The sequence below is a fragment of the Mercenaria mercenaria genome, chromosome 10 (assembly GCF_021730395.1).
Source record: "Mercenaria mercenaria strain notata chromosome 10, MADL_Memer_1, whole genome shotgun sequence".
Taxonomy (NCBI): Eukaryota; Metazoa; Mollusca; class Bivalvia; order Venerida; family Veneridae; genus Mercenaria; species Mercenaria mercenaria.
The window spans coordinates 12,235,552-12,254,897 of NC_069370.1; the positions used below are offsets into that span (position 1 = coordinate 12,235,552).

The following is a 19,346-nucleotide window of genomic DNA, read 5'->3' on the forward strand; positions in this document are numbered from 1 at the left end:
AAAGTTAAGACAAAGCTTATAAGTACAAATAGTTACACAGCACATATATTAGCAATTTAAGCATACTAAACAGCTACAAAAGCAACGTTAAACACAAGCATATAAAACTGTTTACGCATTGCATACAAACATAGTCAGCTAAAACAAAGAAAACATAGAAGCAGTAAGATAATATTAGCATTGCAAGCAGAATATCACAATAGGACATAAAACAAATATGAAATACATGGAGTGGCTATAAATAGAAACTAGAGCAAACATCAAATTAAATAAATAAGCAAAAACCGAGTATGTCAATACTAAGACCATGTAAATCAGTTACTTTATGTCACTCCTCAGGATGAACAGACACAATTGTATCCCTGCAAAGTATCAGTGACTAAAGGAGGAAGGGTTTGAAAATCATCAGGTGGCTGATTCCATAGCTTGGCGGCAGCATATCAGAGTGATTTGTTTACTGTTCTAGGCCGTGGCACCCCAACCATGTATGTCTAAAATTGTAATTAACATGTTTATATTTCACAAAATCGTATAAAAATTCTGGAGACATTTTATTTGAAATTGTGTTTTTTTTCTAAAGCAACTGTTCTTAACCTTTTAACTTTAATAAAAGTAAGTCCAGAATTTCTAGTAACTGTTAATATTTGCTAGTGTAGTCTTCATATGTAAATCTTAGTGCCATTTTTTGTATCTTTTCTATTTTTCCAGTGTTTTTTTTTTTTCACAGAGTACAATATTGTTTTGCCAAGTGGTACACTTATTAGTAAAAATATTAAATTATCTTCCAAAGTTCGGTTCGCTTACAATTACCATAGCATCCGTCTGAAAAAAAAGTTTTTAATGGAATTTGTCATGACATGCACAGTGTAACATCCGGAAAAAACGTACCAAAACTCAAAATCTAGATTTTGGAAGTTTCCTGTATTTGGAAGTATTGAGTGATTTAGAGAAGTATAAGTGCATACTTTAATCATTTTTATGATCAGGAGCAAGTTCTCTCGAAAAAAATATTTATTTTTTCTCGTAGGGACAAGGCGATTTCACAACGTTTCAAAGTTTTCTCTGTCTTTTCACGGAGATTTTGTTGCAGGCCACGATTTTAAAAGGTGAATTCTTTTGTACTTAGTTGCGTACAACTTTGAAGCTGCGACAGTCTGTGAAACTGCTAGGCCAATAACAAATTCACATCGTTGTCCAAAGTCAAATTTTCGGGCAAACTAAATTATTTGAGCTGCATTCATGCTTTTAATGACAATTTAATCAGAATTAAATGTCCAAGAAAGTTTTTGATATAAATTTCAAACATTTTCTATTAGTCATTTCTATTATAAAAGATTATTACCTAATTAATTCGTTCAAAAGAAAATTACCTAATTATCTCGTTCGTCCGTTGTCATTTGTTCCTTTGTATAAACATCAAACATTTTTCATTAGTCATTTCTATTATAAAATATTATAACCAAATTAACTCGTTCGTCGGCTGCCATTTGTTCCTTTGAACGACAGGTTGTGAATTTCATTCCTTAATCCTAAAAACTAGATTTTGTTGTCTCAGGAGAGTTATCTTGAAGATCCTTTTAAAGCACAGACATAATAAAAGAAGCAAATAAATAGTTGCAGCCTCGCTTAAATCGAATTTATTCAGCAGAGGTTAAGATATTGGCATAAGTATCTCATGCAACCTGTCTTGGACTTACACAATGATGTTTTACATGATACACACATTTTTCCCTATTCTTCTCTAATATTAAATTTCAGCATGAAGTTTTATTCCGTTTTTATACCATGCTGCATAGGTCTATCGCATTAAGAAAGATAGCAAACGAAAACTACAAAGATATTGAGAAGTATGTCCATTTTATGCTGATATTACTTTTGAAATAGATACACGTCGTCAATGGTTGATGGAGCGGTTCAGAGTATGCATATTAAAGATGAGATTTTATGCGAAATCATATTTATTGCACCCTTTGCAATTTTTCATAAAGCAAGTCATAGATATCGATATGTATCATTTGGTATGACCAAGATTAATGATTCTGACCCCCCCCCCCCCCGCCCCCTCACACCAATTACCCCCACCCCACCCCCTAAAAAGTAAAAACTATGGGGTTACTTTAATAAACCCTTGTTTATGTACTTACATAAACCCTTGTTTATATATCTGTCTGTGGTCTTTACGTCATATGTAGTATTAATTTACATTCCACAATACCAAGGTTATATAACCGTTTACAATTTAGCTTTGCACAAGGAACATGACCGTACATTGACAGGATGTTGAAGCACCAGTATCCCATATGCTATATACAAACATCTAGATCGCTTTTACAGCACAAAAATATTATGGTATTTGGACAGGGACAGGGATAGTTATTTCTCCATATTTTGTGTAAGACCTAAAAGCAGATCAAGCAAATACACCAGTATCCAAGTGATTTAGGGAAAGTCACAACATACAAAACAGTTTGTTAGATTTGAAGATATTAGGAAACATTTTAATACAAAATGCCCCTAATAGCTATTTTCATAAAAACAAAAAATATTTGAACATGGTACGTAACAATTTAGACGTTCGACCTTGAATTGAACATTGACCCTTCTTACAATTATAAATGACAATATCTTAAAATATATTTTTCTTTTGCAGTTCTACCTAAAATGTTTGACAGTCAATAAATGAAAAAAAAATGTAAGAACATGATATAAAACATTTAATCATCTCCGTTACAATTCACGTATATGTAGGCCAACGATAACGCCAACTTTTACAGGTGACATTTCAAGGTTTCAATCTTTTTTGTGTTACTTTCAGCAAAAATAATATTAAGCAGGTACTAACCGGTTGTGCTAAAAATATTAATATAACTATTCCATATACTACAAAAATAAACATTTCGAGATTTTGCTTTGACTTTCACCATGACTAAAATACTCTGACAGTTAAGATATTGAGAAACGTAAGGACTGTATAGTATGCCTGTTGGTATGATGTCGGTCATCTTGGACGCCTTCTTGGATTTTCCTTTTAAAGAATACTTGTTGAAATTTCTGCTATTAATATGATATAGAATACTTGTTAAATGACAACAGATAACATAGTTGTCCTATTGCATAAAAAAATGCAGATAATTATTTGTACACAAAGTACGCAAAAATTTCAATGTTTCATGCTTTTGGCTTTGAACTGAAAAAAAAGAACTCGTTTTTTCTTCCGTTGTAGAATCTTTCCTAACCATTATTCGACATATATCAAATTTAAGATGTTTATTTCATTTAGAAGGAAACAATGGTCAGAGTTGTGCCTAATCATATTCAAAATTTAATTGATTATAATCAATGAACAAATTTGAAATTATTGAAAGTATTTATCAATAGTGACTTAATAGATTCGATCAACCAATTGTTGGCAATTAAATGAAATCATTCTTAATCTGAATTATTGTGCCTAACTGTTAAACAAATTTTAACCGACTGTTTGGACTTTGGTACACAACGCAGTACATATTATGTTCCATAAATGAAAGAAGTATTTGAAAACGTTTCAGTCGGAAATATTTTATCGCTTTTAAAGCAGATAGGAATTTATCAAAAAATCTAACTTTTCATATTTTTGTTTACATCTTTTGCAATATTATTTTGTTTGCAGCTGATATTCTAACACATACGTATATACGTTTTTCATAAATTACATGGATGATTTTAGATATGCTTTACATTATGCAGCGTGCTTTTACATTTTTGCATGGGTGTTTTTAGGTACGTTTTACATTTTTACATAAATGTTTATGCGTTCGCAATATGGCTTCTTCTCGGCGATATATGACTATTTTATGTCGATTTGCCGTAAAACGCAAATCACTCACTCACTCATCTGTTATCGCTGAATTTTCACACTAGGAATTAGTCATAAATTATGTTTATTGTGTTGTCAACAATTTTTGTATTCTTTCATCGTTTATTGCTTTAAGGTGCAGTTCTAGTCTGTACAGACTTTAATTGTGGTTGCCATGCATAATCTGTCACTTGCATAATTTTCTCTAGAAAAAAATATATAATTAGGAAATAATTTTTCTGGTGGTATTTTGTTTTTGGCCGTTTCTCTATCTATTGAAAAAAAGCAAGAATATCAGTTTTGTCAAGTACTATTTAATATATAAGATAATTTTATATAACTGTAAAGTGACTTCTGAGTGTATACAGTAGTTTCACTTCATGTACACATGACAACTTGTAGGAAACACATCATTAGTCAGGTTTGCTTAGGTACACTAAGAACTTGGCTGCATTGAAATTTTGAGGGATGAAAGAATCAAGTTGAAATTTTGAGGCAGGAATCGATAAAATTAATCATTATTAATTACTTGTCCTGAATAATTGCAAATTTTTAATTTATAATATAATTGAAAAGGTGGTGTCATATCAACAGTAGGCAAGGAAAATGATCTAACATGACTGCCTGAGTAAGGCAGGCGATTTCCCAACCCACGGGACAGTGTGCTTAAAAATCCCCGCTTATGCTCGATTTTCCATTCCCTACTGTCCCTCGGGTTTGGAAAAACTGTCTTACACAGGTAGTCATAAAATGTCATTTTCCTCCATCAGCAGAGAGCATGAAAAATGCTTGAGTGCATAATAATGCACCAAACCAACAAAACAAGAAAATGCATCATCAAAATAAATCTGAATGTGTTCTCTTATGTCACTGACATTGGATATTAAATAGGGGAAAGAAAACCTTTCTAAACATGTGAAGACTAGACTCATTCTAACCTACCTTTCTATCAAAATGTCAAAGGATCACTTACAGGCACGCAAATGGTGGGGTGCTTTAGACCAAAGCCTTTCAACCTTTAGGGACACTAGTTTGTGGTTGAGCAAGGATCCAAACACTAATAGGCTTTAACCGACGACAATGCCGGAAGACAACATCCTTCTTGTTTATCTGCTGTGAATATACATCAGAATAACAATTTGCAATATCCCGGTGGTATTGTTCTGCAGCTCATCTCACCTGCAAATATTCTTTAGCTGCCATAAAATCTGTACCTTTTAATACGTATGAACGAAGGCTTTTTGTGAAGTATTCAGTGATGGATGCAGATGGTGATTCAGATGATTCTGAGAGAAACTTCGAACAAAAGCTGAAGTGATATACATGTCAATTGTCAATTAGTTTTTTCGAAAGTCAGACTGGATATAATGTATTTGAATAATAATGTTTTAGTATAAGACAGCACAAGGTCATTCTTGCAAGATATATTCAAGTATATTTGTATTTGCCTATTATTTATCCTTAAATCTGATCTGATATAATGGTTCCTTCTCTGATACCGCCTATGAAAGTAAAGCTTGTGCTGTAACTAACCGTAAACAAAATTCACAGCGCTCTTTCATAAAAAAGATCAATGTTATTACATGTTAACGTCGAAGACCAGCTCATGAACAAAGTTTTCACCCAAAAAAAAAATCCGACATTTTAAAGACGTTTTTCAAAATTTTTCATTTGAACTCTATGAATCGAAAATATCAAATCATCAACCACCATTTTGGAGTTTTGCAGCATAAAAATCAATAACCCCTTTCATGATTGGACAAAATGGTCAATTTGTTTTTCTTTTAAAAATGTAGAGACAAACGGATATTTGCTATTCCTATCCACCTCTTTGGTATAAAATTACTGAAGAAACATTTAATGTTATAATCAGTTTTGATTATTAGAAGTAATCATGCACTGTAGGAAAATCTGCACATTTAGAGTGTCTAATACAAAATATGGGTCGTTTTCCGTTTTGGCGGCCATTTTGAGGGTCATTTGGGATTTTCCGAATGATTTTCTTTCTTCGAAATATACATTTAATATTTACTTCATACCTCTAGCAACACGATAACATAGATATTAATAATTCTGTCCAAATCTATAATTAAGAAGATAAGTCAATTTTTCATTTTTGGCGGCCATCTTGGCAACCATCTTCAATATTTCAAAATGCACGATGATGACAAAGTTGCATACTCCAGTTTCTATGAAGGTACATGTTGTAGACTGAACCTGCATACTGTTAGGTGATGCTAGATAGATAATTGGTATTTGGCATACTTACTTAACGCAGATGTTTACACGGGTGAGTAAAGATTGATCAGTAATAGTAGTAAAACACATGATAGAAAAGTTAACTATAAACAATCATCAGGCCATCCTGCATGTTTCGGTTAATCTGCCTCAGTAAGACAAGGTTTATGATCCCTTCTACATAATTCGGCTATATTCGGCTATCAAGGATTTGAGTAATAATATGAATTGTTAGGTTTACTTATTTTAAGAACACATATTCGTTTGTACTTGATTCGCCTCGCGGAAACAACTTTATCATGTACACTGTCTCGCAACTTTGGTACATGGTGGGGATTATATTTTAGTTTGGTGCATCATAAGCCGGTTTAAACATGAGAGGTGTTTTGTCACTGAGGGTTCCCGGGTTCTATACAATCATTCTCCTTTATTAGTTATTTCCTCTATATGTTTAACATTCAGTTTGTCAAAATATTAAATGAGACGTTACCGCAAATTAATGCATGTAGGCCAAATATTTCAATTGTCTATATCAACATATTTCTATGTGGTTTCAGTATGACGAGCAGCATTTTTTATTTTTTTCTATCTACAGTTGATCAATTCATATATTGTTATATTTTACCAGGTATTGTAATGAAACCATTCTTACTTTAAAAGGTGATGAACAACAACCAATACGTACGGCAGCATAAAACAATGGCTATTGGATTTTTTGCTCAATCTTTATATGTCTTTCTATTATTTGTGTTTGATCAGAACTGAAACGTTCGCTCGAAAGTGAGTGTGCTTTGGAAATTAAGTGTTAATTGTGTAAGAATATATATCTTAAATTTTGGTGACATTCGAACAGGAGTTAATTGCCGCTAACTGGAATATACAGAGACGTAATGTAGTAATATAAGTACAGGTCAGTGTGTTTCATGTCTACAATTGATATGCATTCAGACTGTATTTAATTTGAAATACAATTTCAAACCGAAATTTCTTTTCGAAACAGTTTGGAATGTTGTAATGGTGATTGAAAATATTTATAAGGATATTCATAAATAGGATGATGGAAGATATTGGTGGTATTCAGATTAGATTTTATTTTCAATGCAATTTTATGTAGATATAGTAAAGGATGCACATGCTCTGATTGGATTTAATTTGCAAACTAGGTTTGAGATACATGACTGATGGAACACATTTACTGATACGTTTCATGTCATTATCAAAATACATTCAAATCTCTATATATAGATATATATATATAGATATGTAATGATGGGTTATACTCATTTAGTTGGTACATTGCATATAAACTATCAAAATGTATTTACATCTGATTGAATTTCTAACACTATTTGCAACATATATAAAGAAGAAGTATATCAACATGTACTTGTGATATTCACCTGGGATTAAACGTTCGATTTAATTTTAAAGATATTATATAAATATTGCATTCTTGAGAGGATGATATGAAAAATGTTCATCGCGAGATATACGAATATCGGCCGAGGCACCAGCCACCAGCTCTTTTCAAATTTCGAGGAAAATGCGATATTTATTCTATTATACCTAAAATACTTATAGGTCAAAACATTTACTTGAAAATCAACATAATGGTTTAAATAATTTATTTAACACTAAAAAGTAATTACTAGCAAAATAATGAGGACAGGAAGAAGGAGTCTTAACTTGCTGAAATGGACTGCAGTAACATTCGAAAAATGGCAATAACTTTCATATTTCTAAACGAACATGTAAGTGCATGTACGTTTTTCTTAGTCTCATCATTTCCAATCTTATGGTTACGATTTCAATTAAATATCTGATAAATGTTTTTTTTTTCCTTACTTTTGATGGGTAGAACATATCATTAAAAAGTAATCAGCATGATTCACACATGCAGAAAAGAAAAGATAATTTAACCCTGAAGTGTAAATATAAATGTGCCTCGACTGAAAATTCGTCGTCTCGGTGTGACGTAAACAAAGATATAGTCGAAAGTTATAATAACAGTTGAAATTCAAATTAGACTCGTGTTCAATTAAATTTGGAGTGTATACTGAAAAAAGTGAAAAACATGTTATTTTTAAGTGAACGTTATATTTTAAATTTGATTTTTTAAAATATATTTGGAATATATATTGATACGCAGATAAACAACTATTATGGCACAAGATATCTAGTTTATAGACTGAAATATAAAAGTGCGATAAAATGCTAAATTAATGTAATTGCAAGAGTACCAAAAACATGGACTGGCAGCAGAATGAATATCTTTCAGATTGCAAACAATCATGTAATATATTCCGCCCGTAACCACTTTTAAGTTGAAGTATATTCATTAAAACTTCAAAATACATAAAAGTGAATCTATGAAATTCTAGAGAGTTTGTTTTTTTATTTTAGTAAGTAAATACGAATAAATGCGAACACTTTATCAATCCTAAAGAATATCTTAATATACATTTGACTTTTGAAAATGTCGGTTGAAGAGAAGCGTTTATCTTTATATTTTCATCATAGATGCTTTCAGCTTTTTCATAAACCTAGTAACTTAAAGAGGGCAATAAACATTATTTTATTTATTTTATCATTTTATTTAACAATAAAAATGTAATAAATGTAATCATTTTAAAATGATTTTTGTCAGTTATTATATTTCATTACAACATGTATCTCGAATCTGGTTTGCGACTTCAATTAAATCTGAACATCAGCAAAAATTGCTTTATATACATCAAAATTGCATTGAAAATTAATTGTGTATCAGATCTAAATGTTTTATGCAAAGACACGGATATCGTTGTTTATTCTCAAGTTTAATGGTATTTTCCAGTGCTTTGCATAATATCTAAAACAGTTTATACTATATACATGTAACTGCAAGACCATTTGATTATGAATGAAGCTAGTTCTTTTAAATTTACTATATACATTAAGTAATGTTAAATCAAATTGAGCAGGATTTTATACATTTGAAGTGATATATAAAGATCAAATATTTTAATAAACGATGAGTATGTGCTATTTTTAATCCATTCTGAATGCCACAAATATTTTATGCCGTCATCATAGTTGTTTAGAATTGTGTTGGAAATTCAAATCGATTTGAACACATTAAAAATAACAATAAACATTACTCACCAATAATCATATTTTGTCATATTAAGTACATTCTAAACTGAATTGAAAATTAAATCCGTGTATAAATTATTACCATGAAACGTACTGACAAATACCTATTCATCTTCACTACGTCCATGCACATTCAAAATTGTAATGAAAATTAAATCCTAGCTGAAAAACAATAAAAGTTATATTTCTTTAATTCTATTTATTTTTCAAACTCTATTGGAAATTAAAAGCGATGTGGATATATGTATTCTTACAAAATCAATACTTAATTCCCAAAGCACAATCTCTTCTTAGCGAATGTTTGAGCTCTGGTTCATCCCAAATAATAGAAAGACATGAAGAAAATATTTAAAACCTGTTCAACAGCCACTGGTGTAAGATGTCGTATTGATTGTTGTTCAGCGCCTTAAAAGTAAGTACGACATTATTCTAATACCTTGTATAACAATATATACACAGATCCAACGAAGTTGAATGCAGGTCCTAAAAATAAAAGCAAAAGCAATGAATGTATATGCAAAGAGACTAGTCGTCGATATATGACCTACATGCATTTATAATCCGTAAAACTTATTTTATACAATAATATGACAATGAAAAACATATACGAAGCGGGAGCAGTTACAGGAGTATAATTGTGTACAACCCGGAAACTGACAGTTTTTAAATCGACTTATGCTCGGCAATAAACTTAAAACGCGATCCCCATCATATTTAAAATTACGGAATAGTGTATATAGTAAAGTTAGTCTTTACTTATTTTTAAGGCTGCGATTTTGGTACGTGGCATTCCCTGTTTGATATTTGTCTTTGTTTTTTGCAATATGCGAGAATGAAGCAAAAAGCAATAATTCCAATTCAAAACAGAGCCTCAGAAATGAAAACGTTACATAAATCTCCATATGCTTGAGGTTCTCTTTCCTTTTCATTGAATTGACCCTCAATATTACTAAAAACAGATATCCACAAATCATGCAGTGCACGGGTGAAATCAAGTGAGCTTGTTCTGTCTAAGCTATACTAGAAGCTGATAGAGAAGGGTCAGCAGTTCCAGACGTGGCTACCTCTGTCCAAGACAAAACCCCTGTCGAACAACCTTTTGCTTTTCAACAAATCTTCAAGCAGTTTCAATGCAGCCATTTCAATGAGCAAGCCATCGAACATGACGATAGACATATCTTCACCATATGTATCTTATGCAAATAAGGGCAGTCTACCACCATGGCATGTGTTTCTCCTGGGTTTAGAAAAAATGTTTTATTAGTTGAATGTTTAAACTGACCATGAAACTTTCTTATCACAGATAACATATGCAGTTAGATTTACATGTTTCATTATCAGCGGTGATATTCTGATAAATATATGAATGATCAGCAAGCATTGGTGGTGTATCAAGCACTGGCAGATCTGGTTTAGCTTTCAAGTAGACCGGTCTCACATTTGTCAGTGTGGTGGAACACGTGACCTAAATGATGCGTAATACTGATAAAATGGCGTCCACGGAGCCAAGTCTTACGGAAAATATAAAAGTGGTAAGTGACATTTGTACGCACCCGAGTTTTATTAGATACAGCACAGTTTAAGCCGCACAAAACACTTCTTCTGACGATGTATCATTCTGCATTGTAGCTTTGCTAGTTTCTAAGATTACTTCAAGTTTTCGAGCGAATCGAGAACCTTTTCCAAATTTTGTACGATGATTTACACTTTTAGGCAATACTTAATAAAAAAATAAAGATTTCTTACTTTATGCCAAAATGCACACTATGTATGTCACGTCTTAAACTAGCTTGTGACTCATCATAAGATTTTTTTCATGTCCGACTTCGCTTTCTGTTGATTAAGTACTGTGTCCCCTTTGTTTACAATACTGCATGACATATTGTGTTATATTCGAATTCCCTTGCAACACTCAGCTATGATTTTCCATGTTTCTTCTGTGCGCGCTGAAGTTTAGTATTGTGAAACATCAGTTTACATGATTTGTGATATCAAGTCTTTTGTCTAACAAGGGTACTTTTGAAATGCCGTCCACATCTTCTATATCACGTATGTCAATGAATATTTGCATTTCATTAATCAAGTGAAACTGTGGAATATTTATCGCCAGTGATGAAAGTCTATTACAGGTTTCAGAGTTTGTTTACTTATGTGGCACAATCAATGATTCAGAAGTGTAAACCTGATATGAAAAGCACTTCAACCAATCAGTTGTCCATTCGTCTTCCTGAAAACATAATAATCGAATTCTTTTCGACATTATCAAAAGTCTGCAATTGAACCCTAAAACCCCAAATCTCAAACATACACTGATAAATACAAATTTGGGATGTTAATACACGGTATATACAGGTATAATTTGAAGGTCGAGCGACCATCCTTTTACCACCATTAAAATGTATTTTAACATTTTGCTGTTTGGGATACGACTTGGTTCATTGATGTCATTCCTACATCTAGCCCGATCGTTCATCCAGTGACATTTAAGTCCTGTGCGAATTGTTCACCTAACAGAGGACTAAACATCTTCATCCTTGACTCCGCTTTCCCGCGTTTACACATTCCGCCTATTCGGAATTGACTTTTACACTATTATAGTGGCGAATAAAAGTGCATTTAGGAGACTTTATACAAATGTTAAAGTTGTTACTGAACCCCGAGATGCATGACAATGAACTACTGTCTACAGTCTGCCCTGGTAGTGTTTACAGTTCATTCTACAGGATCATTATACATATCATTTAATTATAATAAAATAATTAAATGTTTTGTTTCTGCTGATTAGCAATGGTTCAGTTTTGTTATGATTTTGAGACTGGTTCTCAGTGAAATAAAGCAGAAACTGAAGGATAGAACAAAAAAGAGATTGGAAAGAAGATAAGTCCATTTGAATCATATAAGCTTTTTCCAGGCCAGTATCATAATATATACGTACAGGTTTATCTGGAACAAGGGTTCAATCAACAATCGATGGTGATAGCTATGAAAGTGAAATACTCAAACTTGGAGGTGATAAGCAGGCTATTTAAAAGTCTGGCAGCCATTTTAAAGCGCTGGCAACCGTGTTGAATGAGTTTATATTTGTAAAGAGCATCAATTAAAGAAACTGACAGCATATGGGGACATACACATATCATAAACTATATCCAATGAATATGACACTTTAGAAATGTTCAGATCCCGATTATATGAAAAAAAGCTTCAATTCTGGCAGTCATTTTGAAACTTGGCCGCTATTTGAAAATTGATGACTTTCAGGCGGCCCTCGATCATTTTTGTGTCTGGGCCAATATTGAAAATTTCATGCTTGCATAATCAAATGAAGTATTTCCTTGGAGTTTCTCTCTTCCGCTCCGCTATAATACGTCTGACCTTAATGAAAATTTGTAATTCCCAACTTGAGGAAAGCTGAGTGGTTTCGTAAAATCTATGCCGTCTGAAGTGAGAAAAAATAGATGCCTGACCTACAGAAATTCATTTGATACTTCGTCTTACCAATCGTGTTGTCTTACCTTAGGGAATAAAGAATGACTAAAGAATGATTAGCGTTTCCTGATTTTTAAAAAATGTGATTTTCATGAGCTTAAATAAACGTTGTTTAGCCACACCTTTGAAAACAAGGGAAAGATTGGTACCGGATATCTTGAAAAAAGGTGTTTGTAATTGGTATTTAAGCTTCATGAAATGAGCAGTTTTGACGTGACCAAAAGGAATCTGTAAACAAAACTTGTAATGTTGGACCTGTCGGCTGCATTTAACACCATTGACATTAACACATTTCCTCTTGACTCGAATTTTACCTTGGATCCGATGATAAACATTTTCAATGGGTGGCATCATATCTAACAGACCGCTATCAAAACGTATGCATCAATGGCAAACTCTCTGAACAGGTCCTTATGAAATTTAGCTCTCCTCAAGGATCTGTTCTAGGCCTAAAAGTCTACAGGATGTACACTAAGCCACTCGGGTCCATTTGTAGAAAACACTGCCTTAACCACCATTTCTATGCAGATGACCCCGACTCTATCTATCGATCAAACCAGTTGACCAGTCAGCAAAGGCAACATCAATTTCGTGAGTTGAACATTGCCGTAAAGAAATCATCTCATGGATGAATTCAAATATGTTAAAATTGAATGCAGACAAATCTACAGTAATTTTTGTTCGAGTCAAAAACACTCCAAACATGTTGAAAATCTAAAACTAAAAGTTTGGGATTCGAGCTTAAGACCATCAAAAATTGTTCGAAACCTTGGTGCTTCGTTTGATTTGAACGTGCACTTGGACATTCATGTTCGGTGACTAGAAGGTGCTATGTCCAAATACGATGAATTGATCACATTCGACCATATTTGACAACTGATGCCACCAAAACCCTTATAAATTCGTTCGTGACCTCACGATTAGATTATTGCAATGCTCTTTTGTATAGCGTGCCAAAATCAACAACGAGCAAACTGTAAAATGTTCAAAACATAGCTGCGCGTCTAATTACGAAAACAACCCGGTTTGAACAAATAACACTGATCCTTAAATATCTTCACTAGCTTCAAATACAAGACAGAATCGAATACAAAATTCTCATTCACACATTCAAGGCCTTGCATGGACAGTCCCCGCTGTATATTAAAGACTTACTGGAGGTTTACCTGCCCACTAGAAATCTGAGATCAGCAAGTGCAGCAACAACACTTGTGCCACAAAAACATGCTGACTGGTTTTCTACGGTGATAGAATTTTCAGAGTTGCAGCCGCAAAACTATGGAATTCTCTCCCTGACAATCTCAGAAAAGATTCATCACTAAATTCATTCAAGAGGTCTCAAAACACACATTTTCAAAATTTTCTACAACACATAGATGCAAACTGTGACTGTTTTTACCCATAATAAATATGCTATTGTTATATTTGTGATACAGAACTACGGCAGGTCATTCGTCTCTGACGATGATCTCTATACTGTACAATTCATCTTGTAATTAACTAAACTGGCAATTCATCCTTTATTTCATCATGTCACATTTTGAGATTTATGGCATTCTATGTGTGTGTTTTTGCAAGGCTAGAGTTTCACTTGAAGTTGTTCTTATGATTGCATATGTTATGTTTTTGTGAGTTTCCTACATATCTGTGATATGTCACATGTTTAATTGTTAAGCACCCTTGAACATATATTTCATATGAAAATGGCGCTCAACAAATCTGGTATAATAATAATGATAATAATGATGATGATGATAATGTAAGCTCGATGGAATGATTATAGTGTTTCGCCTTTAAAACCTTTAAGACGCCTTATCTGACAGGAAGTTATTTAATTCTGTCATTAGGACACATTGAATTGTGTGACTATATCACTGATGGTTTAGATATCATGGAAGATTAGTTTAAGTTTTGTCAAACCTTGGAGAATATAGTGGAAATTGACTTAAAGAAAATTAAGAGGTACATAACCAGAAGGGAAGTGGTTGGTGTATGACCTAAATATAATGCTGTTTAATTTAAGAGTTAATGTTGATGAATGGCCTGACTTAATTTATTATTTTATACATGAATAATATTCAAGAAGAGGTAAGCGGTTAATGAAGACAAATGTTGTGGTGTCTGATCTACTTGATGTCTGATTCTTTGGACAAGTTAATAGGAATTGAAATTGTTGGTGTCTGACGGAAGTTTCATGCCTATGAAAAGGTGTAGTGTGTCATGATAACTGGCTGTGTCTGTCCTGAGGAAATCAAAGAGGTTTAAGGTCTAATATCAACAGTACCGTTTCACAAAACAGATATTAATTGTGACCAACCCGAAGAAATGTATGTTTGTCTATAAACATGACAACCCTGTGATATCTGCTCATAAGATAATCAAATCTATATGACCTTAGGGGAAATAACTAGTGTTTGATAATGGGTATTTTGTATCGTCTTGTTTCTGAAAAGACGTCATTGTTAGTGTATGATTATACGGAAAATTGCTTGTATCTGGCTGGAGTAGATTTTGTCAAACCTAGGAAATGATATAGGGTCTGATCATATGAAAAAATCGTCATTATGTTAACACTGATAGTGTTTGCCCTAAAATATCAGAGGGTCTTGACAAGAGAAATATTACTAGCATCTTACTGGAAGAAAAACTGTCTCTGACCTCTAGAAGTTGAGTTTTCTGACCTGAGGTAAATAATCGTTGTCTTATCATTAAAACGATATGGTGTCTGACCCACGAGAAACTTATTTGTATTCTACTTTGAAGATGCTGGCGACATTCATAACAGGAATGAACTCAGGGAAACTGGTTCGTTTGACTTTACGGAAAGATGATAGCAACTGAAATATTGAGGAAATATAAGTGGAAAGTAAGGGACAGGTATTGATTTTTCCTTCAAAATTGGAAATATCAGATCTAAGGGTGAACTATTTATGATTGACGCAATGAAATAATTATCTCTGGCCGTCACAATATGGATGTTGCATGTTTTTCCAAGACTTGGTAGTGTCCGCTCCTGACATATACATATAAAACAAACTGGTGTCTTAAGGTAGTTCTGCACGTTTGATAAACCGGAAGTGATGGCGTAACGTCATTTTTCCGGAAAACGTATAATAAAGCCTGGATTCGGCGTACGGAAATGAAAATCATTTTATGAATCAATTGCAACCTGTGAGTATTTTTTTGCAATAGCACTTTTACTATCTTTCAAAAGTTAAAATATGATATTAAAACATCTTACACGTTTATTAAGGTATAGGTCCATGTTTCAGAGAAAAAAGTTCGAACGTCATCAAATCATAGAAAGAAAGCATTGTTTTACATGAAAATTTTAACAGCGTATAAAACATTTATATTATTCTACAAAACCATTGTCAATTTGCTGATATATGTATTGAATTCCGGAAAGGGACTGCATGAAGGGGCCACACTTCTGGACAGTTCAGCGGCTTTAAAAACTCACCATTTTTTAAAAGCTGTTACAGGTCTTCGTTTTGATGCATTTGCAACATCGTGCGAGTGTTTAAACTTTACATAACTAGGTAAAACATCGTTTTTGACAATTGTTTACACTTTTTCTTTACAAATGGCATTCTTATTTAAAGGGGGACAACTCATTAAGAATAGTTTAAGTATCCAACTCTGTGGAACCGAACAGTAAAACATGTATTGGACAGATAAGTTGTTTGTCATGGTGCTGTTCATTTATGAAAAAAATCTGTTGTTTTGTGATATACTGCTAAACCTTAATTCGATATAATGTCTAACAATTAGTTTGAAACGTCTGGTTCACTTTAATCATGGTCAAAAATCTCACAAACAAGCACACGGACCTTTACATTTTATTTGACCATATTATTGAACATATGTTTATTTACAACTATGGGAAGTTTCATTACAATCTACATTGTAGAAAAATTTCTATTCGCGAAAATGTTGTGAAAGTTGTGATTTTCCCATAGACTCCCATTATGAAAAATTGCGTGAAGCACACGAACCTATCTTTTTTATTTGCTAAATTTCATTAAGTATGTTCTGAAGTTTTGAAAAATCAGGGTTTAATTAAATTCTACATTGTAGAAAAGAAAATTGATCCAAACGTGCAGAACTACCTTAATATTAACAAAAGTGATAGAGTTTAATGTATTAGAAATGTATTTTAGTTACAAAGTCCAGTAAAAATATGAAATTTAGGTGGAAAAATTTGCACAGAAATGATATTTGGCATGTGTGATGAATAACATAACAGGAATGACATATCAAAAATCTAATAAAATCCAATGATGCAAACACCCTATTTTTAGGGTAAATGTTGAAAAAATAAAACCAAAGTGCGAATTTTTGGAATTCCCTAATAACTTCATATATACTTATCTGAACATGTCAAAATTTTAAAGGATAAGAGCAGAGTCTATTACCAGTCACTGAAAATTACATTTGAAATAATATGTATCCAGTATGGCTGACAAATCTAATATGGCTGCCAAAACTTATGGGGATTTCTGGAATTGATTCATAATATATTTTATACTGCATCTGAGTGTGTCAGACATCCATATGATAACAGAAAAGTATAACTAGACATAATCACTAAAGCATTTTTAATCCAATATTACATCATAAATCAAATATGACTGCCTTATTTTCAAAATGGCCGTCTAATAAACAACATGATAACCAACAATTTTAGCATTATCTTTAAGGAATGGTTAACAAATAGCTCTACATAAAATGTTCCATTCTATGTAACTACTAAAATTCACAAAAATGATATTTTGAGAAGTTATCACACTGTATAGATATTGTCAAAGAATGATTGAAGTCAGATTTTATCTAAATGCTATATGGCATGTATTAGCTTTTTGTAAAATATCACATCTATCAGTTGGTGCCTCTACCAATACAATATCAATATAAATAAGCAAACAAGACCTAATTTCTGAGCTATTAATTTTTGTAGGTGTAGTGAACTTTAGATTGTTAAGTCAAAAGTGTAACCAGGAGTGGGGGTGGTGGGGGCGACAGGTGTCCCCTTTTTCGGCAAAGCTTGCATTTGTAATTACATCATAATACGCTTGAATGGCCATTCTTGAATTGTTTTCGGCTCAATGGCCAATACATATATCTGAAAAATGTTTTGTCCATATAAAGGCCGCTGCACGGCAATGGAGCGGCCGCTGTAGGGTTGTCAGGCGATGATTGCTTTATATCCTTGTGATTTCACGCGTACCGCACGGGCAGCAAGCGTGAACCTTGCATCACCTGTGCGAGGGACGTGCGAAGGTCCCACGAGTCTACAATCTCCGTGCGATTTCTTTTGGGCACCATGTACACGTAAAATCCTGCGTTGGTTACACGATCTGCGCGCAGCCTTTTATAGATGTCCGTGCGGGGAATGTGCAATGCCACCTATGACATGTATATCGGCTATGATATTACTTTTAATTAAACAAAATGGTAGAGGCTTCGGAGCCCGTGAATCCGTACGAAAATCGCACTGACACCTCCTGCGCGAAATGGAAGATACAAGCAGTTTACAGGTTCCACAGACACATCGCAGGTCAAATGTGAACTAGTCATTACTTGCCAAATATTCTTAACCGGGTACATTGTACATGCACATGTAGTTATTCTTTGTATCATAGAATATGATTTTTAGAAAGATCAGAGCATTTATAATATTACGTTTATGTGAAAATAACTATGTATAGCTATATACTTTTTCCCAATAGTGGAATGAAATATATAAAAATGACAGCTTAAGTTTACATTAATTTTCTAATAAATGGTACAATGTAAGCTTTGTTTCATAAACAAAAATGACTTTTTTTCTATGCACATTGCATCTGTCAAATATTTGTTTAAAAAGGATGTTAAATATATCTATAATTATATTAATTTTGTATTATTATCATTCTAACTTACTGATTACAAATAAATTTACTGAACTTACAAAAAGGTTATATACTACTAACTATTCTGAGAAAAAAAGCGAACAAAAAATGAGTCACTTATCTACTCATTAGTAAGCTTTCAAATACACACCAAATCGCCCGAAATGACTTCTTAATTTAAAATTTGGCAAGTACAGTAAACAATTTTCATGACAACTGTTCCGCTCTGTTGGACGTGTGGAGGACTTAGTTGTGATATTAACTCGTTTGTACCGAAGTATAGTGCTGACTAAATCTAAAGTTCACTACATCTACAAAAACAAGGGCTGTCCGTAATGCTCGACTATTCGAATTGTTGTCCTAGAAGTAGGAATATTACCCTTTAGTTTCAATCCAATATCTGCATTAGTTTTTGAGATAGTAAATTGCATGCAAAACTTCAACCAGAAGTTTTAAGTTCACAGAAGACACAATTTGGCAAAAATTCATGTCAGAAGTATTGGACTTGATGCTATAACCTATTTTTATAACCGTGAAGATACAATTTGATATATGCATTTAATTTGGAGACAGTAATTGCATTCAAAACTTTAACCAGGATTTTCAGAAGTCCAAAAGGAGGCATTATTTGCCAAAAATACATGTCAGAGTTATGGGACTTGACCCAATGAGGTTGGTAATTGACCTAGAAAAGAAAACATAAGTTACAGAGCTTTATCCCTATAATCCAAAAGGGAGCATGATTTGGCCAAAATGCATAT

At 32.9% G+C, this 19,346-nt stretch overlaps 1 long non-coding RNA gene across 1 annotated transcript in view; it reads left to right on the top strand.

Annotated features, from left to right (window-relative positions):
* Positions 1 to 7,283: 7,283 nt before the first annotated feature.
* Positions 7,284 to 19,346, top strand: part of LOC128559772 (uncharacterized) — a 33,524-nt gene continuing 21,461 nt past the window's right edge. Inside the window, exon 1 of the long non-coding RNA XR_008372623.1 lies at positions 7,284 to 9,617. This is a non-coding gene — a long non-coding RNA (uncharacterized LOC128559772). The remainder of the gene's footprint in view (positions 9,618 to 19,346) is intronic.